Genomic DNA, 7,087 nt, shown 5'->3' on the forward strand with positions numbered 1-7,087 from the left:
TTTTAAAAATCATATAGTTTAAAGTTTTATGTTTAGATTTATGATTCATTTTGAATTAATTTCTGTGTAAGGTTTGATATATGGGTTGAGATCTATTCATTAGGTATATGAATATTCATTTGTTCCAGCACCATTTGTTGAAAAAAAGATCATTTTTTTTCTATTGAATCACCTTTGCACTTTTGCAGAAAATGAATTGATCGTATATGTGGCTCTGTGTTCAGACTTTCTATTTGTTCCATAAGTCTATATGTCCAGCATTTTAATGGAATAAATACAATAGAAAAGGGGGAAAAAAGGAAAGAAATGGAAGGGAAGAGAGGAAAGGGAAGAGATCTCCAATAAGGGCAAATATTGTTTTATGAAACTCTTTCTTTAGGTAAATATATGTAAGAGCTTGTATTTTTCTGTGTGTGTATGTGTGTGTGCATGTGCACAGACACTCATATTATGGAAATCATCATGTATAATACTTTTGAGGTTTCAGTTACAAACCTGAAAATATTAAATTAGATGCCTCTTTCAGCCCTCTTCTAAAATCTCTAATATCTGTCTCTGAGTGATGTGAACTCATGCTGGTGCTTCCCTGTGCCCTGTAAATACATTGCAGATTTTTACATAGAAAGAGCTGAAATGATAGAATTGAACAGTTTTCAAGATATTTGAGATAATGGAAATGGGTGATGTGTTCAATTAATGTATTCTCATTTAGAAAATCCTACTCATATTTTACCGGTAGGCCGTTAGGAAAATTAGCCTCATCCCTTTTATTTGCTTTCTGCAATAGATAGATAAATAGACAGATAGGTAGACAGATGGATTCTCTCCCATTTTGTACTCTGCAATGGTTCATAAAGGTGGCAATGTCTTCCACCTTTCCTCCAGTATGTGCTCTCCCCTTCTGCAAAACCTGACTTCATGCCTAGGCTTGTGCCTATTTATAAAAAAAATATAACTTCCTACAGCACTTGCAGCTCTGTGTACCAATGTGATTATTTCCTTACTAATGGGATTTAATCAGAAATATCATGGAGCAGATTCAAGGAGCTTTTTATTTTAATTTATTTTGTCCCTGAATGAAGTACCGTCATGCACACTATGCCCTACTTCATTCTTTCCTTTTTAATCTTTTCTAGAGTCTGGAATGAGCATACCAGCTTGCAGATTTGATAATGAAGCCCCCACTCACCAATGCTGCAAGGTGCCTGAGCTGCTGAAAATTCCATAGAGCGAAGCTATCACTTCAACTGTAGGCAGCATAACAATTCATTTAGGTAAGGAAAACTCCACTTGAATCTTGTGGGATATTTTTCCTTTTGTTAATCGAGGTTTTTCTGTTACTTGCAATGACATAGCCACCATTCCTTTTGACGGTGCTCCTGATTTCCCCTCACTACTGTACAGAAACAACAGAATCCCGTTGTTTCCCCATCTTTACAAACCATACCACATTGCTGTTAGACCAAGGGAACATGGAGTCAACTTGGACCCACATCTAATACATCAGCAAAAACTATTCTGCCTTCACAACACATACAGAAATCACCTTTTTCTCATCATTTGAACCTGGGTGTTAATATTAATCTCCCTCTTTCCACCCTTACTCCCATAATTCAGTTCTCATCAGAACAGCCGGAGGAGGCCAGTTTGACATAAGTCATCCACTTCACTGTCTGCTCAAACCCTGCCAATGGCTCTTCCTACTCAGTAAAATCCAGAGCCCTTATTAAGTCCGTCTGAACACCAGTTTTTCTGACCTCTGATATCTCTGCACTGTCTTCTTCGCTTTCTCTTATTATCTCATTTCCACCCCTCCTGGCTGGCATGCTGTTTTCTTTGCCGGGTACCCTCTTACCCTAGACACATTCATGGTTCACTTCCTCCCTTCATTCAGGCCTCTGCTCACATGTGAACTCATCTCACAGGAGAGTTTTTTTTTTTCCACTTATATAACATATTACCACTTCCAACACTTTACGTCCCCCATACTTTGTCTCATATTCTTCACAACACTTAACCTCAGAGTATTAGCTTTTAAAATTCACCTGTTGATCCTCTTCCCTCACAGACACCAGGGCTTTCTTTTATTCACTGATGTATCTACAGAACCTAGAACAATGCTTGACATGTATATGGTACCAACTCAAAAATGTTTGTTGAATGAATGCATAAATCGATGAGAAGTTGAAGATGAGATATATACTTCTGAATCATGACTATGATGTTTTCCTCCTATAAGGTCTCAAGTAATTAACTTACCTCTGATCCTCACTTTTTTCATCTCTCAGTGGGTATAAAATATTTACCTGAGGGTATTGGTGTGGGAATTAAATGAAATTATCCTGATAAAACAAAATGCCCAGCACAAGGCTCTTCACAAAGATGGATTTAGTAAGAGTTTGATAAATCACTGCATGTTGAAGAAAAGTGTAACCAAAGGCATCTAATGATTTTAAGAGAAAGTATCTTGCAAGATTTTCCAGGCTAATGACGAGTAAATTCAGATAATCTCCAAGCATTAAATAGAATTTACAATGCCTTAATTCAGTTCTCCAAAGCATTAAACGTTCAAGATTAAGAAATATCTGTGTGTTTTATGACTTGTAAAATGAATGGTATTTAGGATTATAAATCTGAAGTGTTTGGCTGGAAGCTTGGGAGACTTTGTGGCTTTTGGCTAACCCCTTGAGAGCAATCTCGGTAGAGAGGGATTGGCACTTTCCAGTATCTTGTCCCCCAGGAAAGGCTGCTATAGTTTTTAACATGCAAAGGGCCCTTTTATTGCTCTACTCACATGGAAGATGCCTCCCTTGAGAGTGCAGTCAGTTCAGACCTGAGTTCCCTTACACTAGAATAATTCTGAGACAAATTAATTTGGAAACTTTCCTGTCATCCCTGACATACTTGTCAGTCGTCTTCTCCTCTGGGGGACTCTTCTCTCCTTTACCTCCTTGTCCAAGCTCTTCTAGTCTTCCTGTCCTGGGTCCCACCTGAGTCTACTTTCCTCCATCCCGAGACTTTTTATTGTGACCACAGAAACTCATTTTCCCCCTTAACATTTTGAAATTTCTCTGCCTGGCATTAATATACATACTTTTTTTCTCTAATGAGCACATTTGCCCCCTGATGTCATCTCAAGCTTGTGCTGCTTATGCTTTTGTACTTCATATAACTAGGCTCTTAAGGTAGGTTGAAATTTCTTACCACTTCTCTGCTGTAAGACTTTCTGCCATGATGGAAGTGTTCTGTATTTATGCTGTTCAACATGGTCATAACTAGCTAAATGTGTCTCTAGAGGACTTGAAAAGTGTTTAGTGTAACTTAGAAAGCGATTTTTAATTTAATCTTGTTAATTTAAATTAAATACATGTGGCTAGTGTCCATGATATCAGACATCACAGTTCTAAACCCTTTGTCTTCCAACTTCAAGTAAAAAGGTACTTTTGATTTTAGAGATACCACCCTCTACCCTTTACCTTCTGACTAATTTAGTTAATTGGTCAAATTAATTCAATTCTTTGTCTCTTAGTTTGCTGTCTTGTCTTTCCATTCTAAGCCCTACCATTCATTACTCTAGGTAACTTCAGCTTTTACACAGATGTAACATCTGTTCAATTCCTGATGCCCCAATTCTTAATATTTTTACACTTAATATAATTTACTCTACCCATAGGTTGCACTTGAAATATTAAATTCGAATTATGGCACCTTCTAAGCAGCACGCTACATAGCTGACAGGAAAAAGATTGGATAATGTCCTGTTTGTCTTTTAGATGGCCCATCTACTAGAAGTGTTCCCTAGTACTTCCCTTTAGATTTAAGAGTTCTTCCCTACTATGTATCACCACCTACCTGGTCCATAAGGATGCAGCACTTAATATTATTCTAACTTGATACGTTGTAGCACTTAGCAGCAGCTACTGCAACTACGTCTGGACTTCTCTATCTTCCTTCTAGAACATGTGGGGAAAAAAACATTCTAATTCAAATACTACTACAGAGGAATCAGGCTGTAGTAGATACATAGAAGCCTCTCAATAAATGAGTAAAGGCAGGAGTGAGTGAATGAATTGACTCATTTTATTTGCTGACAGGGCAAGTCACAATACTTAATAAGCAGATCCCTGACAACTACCCTAGACTCAGAGGAATAATGACAGTGATCTAGATAGAGAAATAGGGCCGTGTTCCATTCCCCAGTAAGCACAGAGAGCCACGCTGGACCACAGATGTCCTAGGGTAGTCTTTTCCTGCTCAGGATTTGCATTTCCAGCTAGAATTTAATCTACCTACCAGGTCAATTTTGTAGGTGATAATTAGTAATTTCAACACAGATTTGAAACTATCACAGAGTTCCTAACCAGTCAGGTTTCACAGCTTTTATTGGAGCTTATACTTTGGATTTTCTCGGTTGAATTTTTCTTTGATTGGTAATTAAAAAAAAAAAACAACAACACTTTATTGGGGTATCATCGACATACAAAAAGCTGTACATATTTAATGTATACAGCTTGATGAGTTTGGAGATATGTGTGTACATGAAACCATCACCACAATGTCATCAGCATCCATTACCACCAAAAGTTTCTGTCTTTTTTTTTTTTTTTTGTATATAGGAACACAATACATGAGATATACTCTCTTAGCAAATTTTTAAGTATTCAAAACATTATTGTTATCTATAGGTACTATGCTGTGCAATAGATCTCTAGGGCTTACTCATCTTGCATCACTAAAATTTTGTATACTTTGACTAACAGCTCCTCATTTTTTCCTGCTCTGGCCCCTAATAACCACTGTTCTACTCTTTACTTTTGTGAGTTTGATTATTTTAGATTCCTCATATAAGTGGGATCATGTAGTATTGTTTTTCTGTTACTGGCTTATTTCATTTAGCATAATAACCTCTAAGTTTATTCATATTGTCACAAAACAGGATTTTCTTATCTTTTAAGCCTGAATAGTATTTCATTTTATGTGAATACCATATTTTCTTTATCCATTCATCCACTGATGGACATTTAGGTTGCTTCCATGGCTTAGCTAATGTGAATAATGTTGAAATGAACATAGGGTGAAGATAACTCTTTGAGATACGTTTCTATTGGCTATATAGTGGGATTGTGAGATCACATAGTTCCATTTTTAATATTTTGAGAAATCTCAATACTATTTTTTATAGTGGCTATATCAATTTATATTCTTATTAACACTGTACACTTGATATCTGTTGATTTTTTTGGATAATAGCTATCCTAACAGGTGTGAAATATCATTGTGCTTTTGATTTGCATTTCCTTGATGATTAATGGTAATTAACACTTTTATATACCTGTTGATCATTTGTATGTCTTCTTTTATGTCTTCTTTTGAGGAATGTCTATTTAGATTCTTTGCTCATTTAAAAAAGCTTTTTTTTTTTTTTGCCGTTGAATTATATAAGTTCCCTATATATTTTGGATATTAACCATTTATCAGATATATGGTTTGTAAATATTTTCTCCCATTCCTCGTTTGCCTTTTTACTTTGTTGATGGCTTCTTTTGCTATATGGAACTTCTTTAGTTTGTTATAATCCCATTTGTCTACTTTTCTTTTGTTGCCTGTACTTTTGATCTCATATGCAGAGTATTACAATTCTAATGGATTGTCTTTGCTTAATCAAGCACAGTGGAACAGTTCCTCATTCCTACTAGCAATTTGATGTGGTTTCTCTGAATGAATGCAAAACCCAATTTCAGATGATACAACACATGTCATCCAATCTCTCTACTTTCTCTACTTTTGCAATATTAACAATTTAAAGTTTTTTTTCTGAAATAAGAAGAATACGTACATTTAAGTTATGTGGGACCAAGGCAGGTACAAGATCTGGTGTCAGCTCTTCTTTCTTGTAATTTACAATGTGTTTTGAAGTTTTAAGGGAAAATGCTATGATTTAAAATATTTTAACATAAAAATCTTTTACATATCCAAAGGAGAAGGATGAAATCTTTGCAAACACTGAGAGTTTCTTAAGAAATTTTGAAAGTTACTTTTGTTCTTTATACCTCATTATTATTACATTTTTAAAGAAAATACTGCAATCCTAGCCCATTGTTTTGAAATACTGTCTTTGTCAAATAATAAGAATAGCAAATCATTATAACCTAGCATTTTGAGGGTTTTCCTTGGGAAAAAATCTGTTAAATACTCTATGTAACTTATAATTTAATAATGACATCAATACATAAGTTGAATAGTAATATAAGCATTTTGCAGATGAGAAAATGGAAGCACAGAGAGCTTAAGTAATACTACCAATATCAGACAAATTATGCATTTTCATTGTGAATCCAGTTTCGTTCCAGTGCCCATGCTGTTAACTGCTGAGCAGTATTTCCCTCTTCCTATATTCTTCTATATGAATCATATGAGTCACAGATTTTTTTTTTCTCCAATGTGTGTATTACATTGTCTTAATTACCATAGATACAGATTATGAAGTTAGAGAACATCTGGTAAAGCAAGTCTTCTCTTATTGTTCTTTATTATTTTTAAGATGCTCTTCCAAGCAAATCAAATATAGCAACATATTAAAAAGATTATATACCACAATCAAGTGGGCTTCATCCCAGAGGCACAGGGATGGTTCGACATACACAAATCAATTAATGTGATACCCTACATAAAGAAATTAAAAATAAGAATCATATGATCATATCAATAGATACAGAAAAAGCCATCGACAAAATTCAGCACCCATTTATGATCAAAACCTTTAACAAAATCGGTATAGAAGGAAAATACCTTACTATAATAAAGGCCATGTATGACAAGCTCTCAGCCCACATTATACTTAATGGTGAAAAACTAAAAACCTTCCCTCTAAGATCAGGAACAAGGCAAGGCTGTCCACTATTGCCACTGTTATTCAATATAACATTAGAGAGCCTAGTGAGCACAATCAGGCAAGAGAAAGATATAAAAGGCATCCAAATAGGAAACGAAGAAGTCAAACTGTCACTATTTGTGGATGACGTGATTCTCTATATAGAGAACCCTACAGACTCCATAAGAACACTACTAGAAACAATAAACAAATACA

This window comes from Pteropus alecto, unplaced genomic scaffold (genome assembly GCF_000325575.1).
Source record: "Pteropus alecto unplaced genomic scaffold, ASM32557v1 scaffold10, whole genome shotgun sequence".
In the NCBI taxonomy this organism is placed as follows: domain Eukaryota; kingdom Metazoa; phylum Chordata; class Mammalia; order Chiroptera; family Pteropodidae; genus Pteropus; species Pteropus alecto.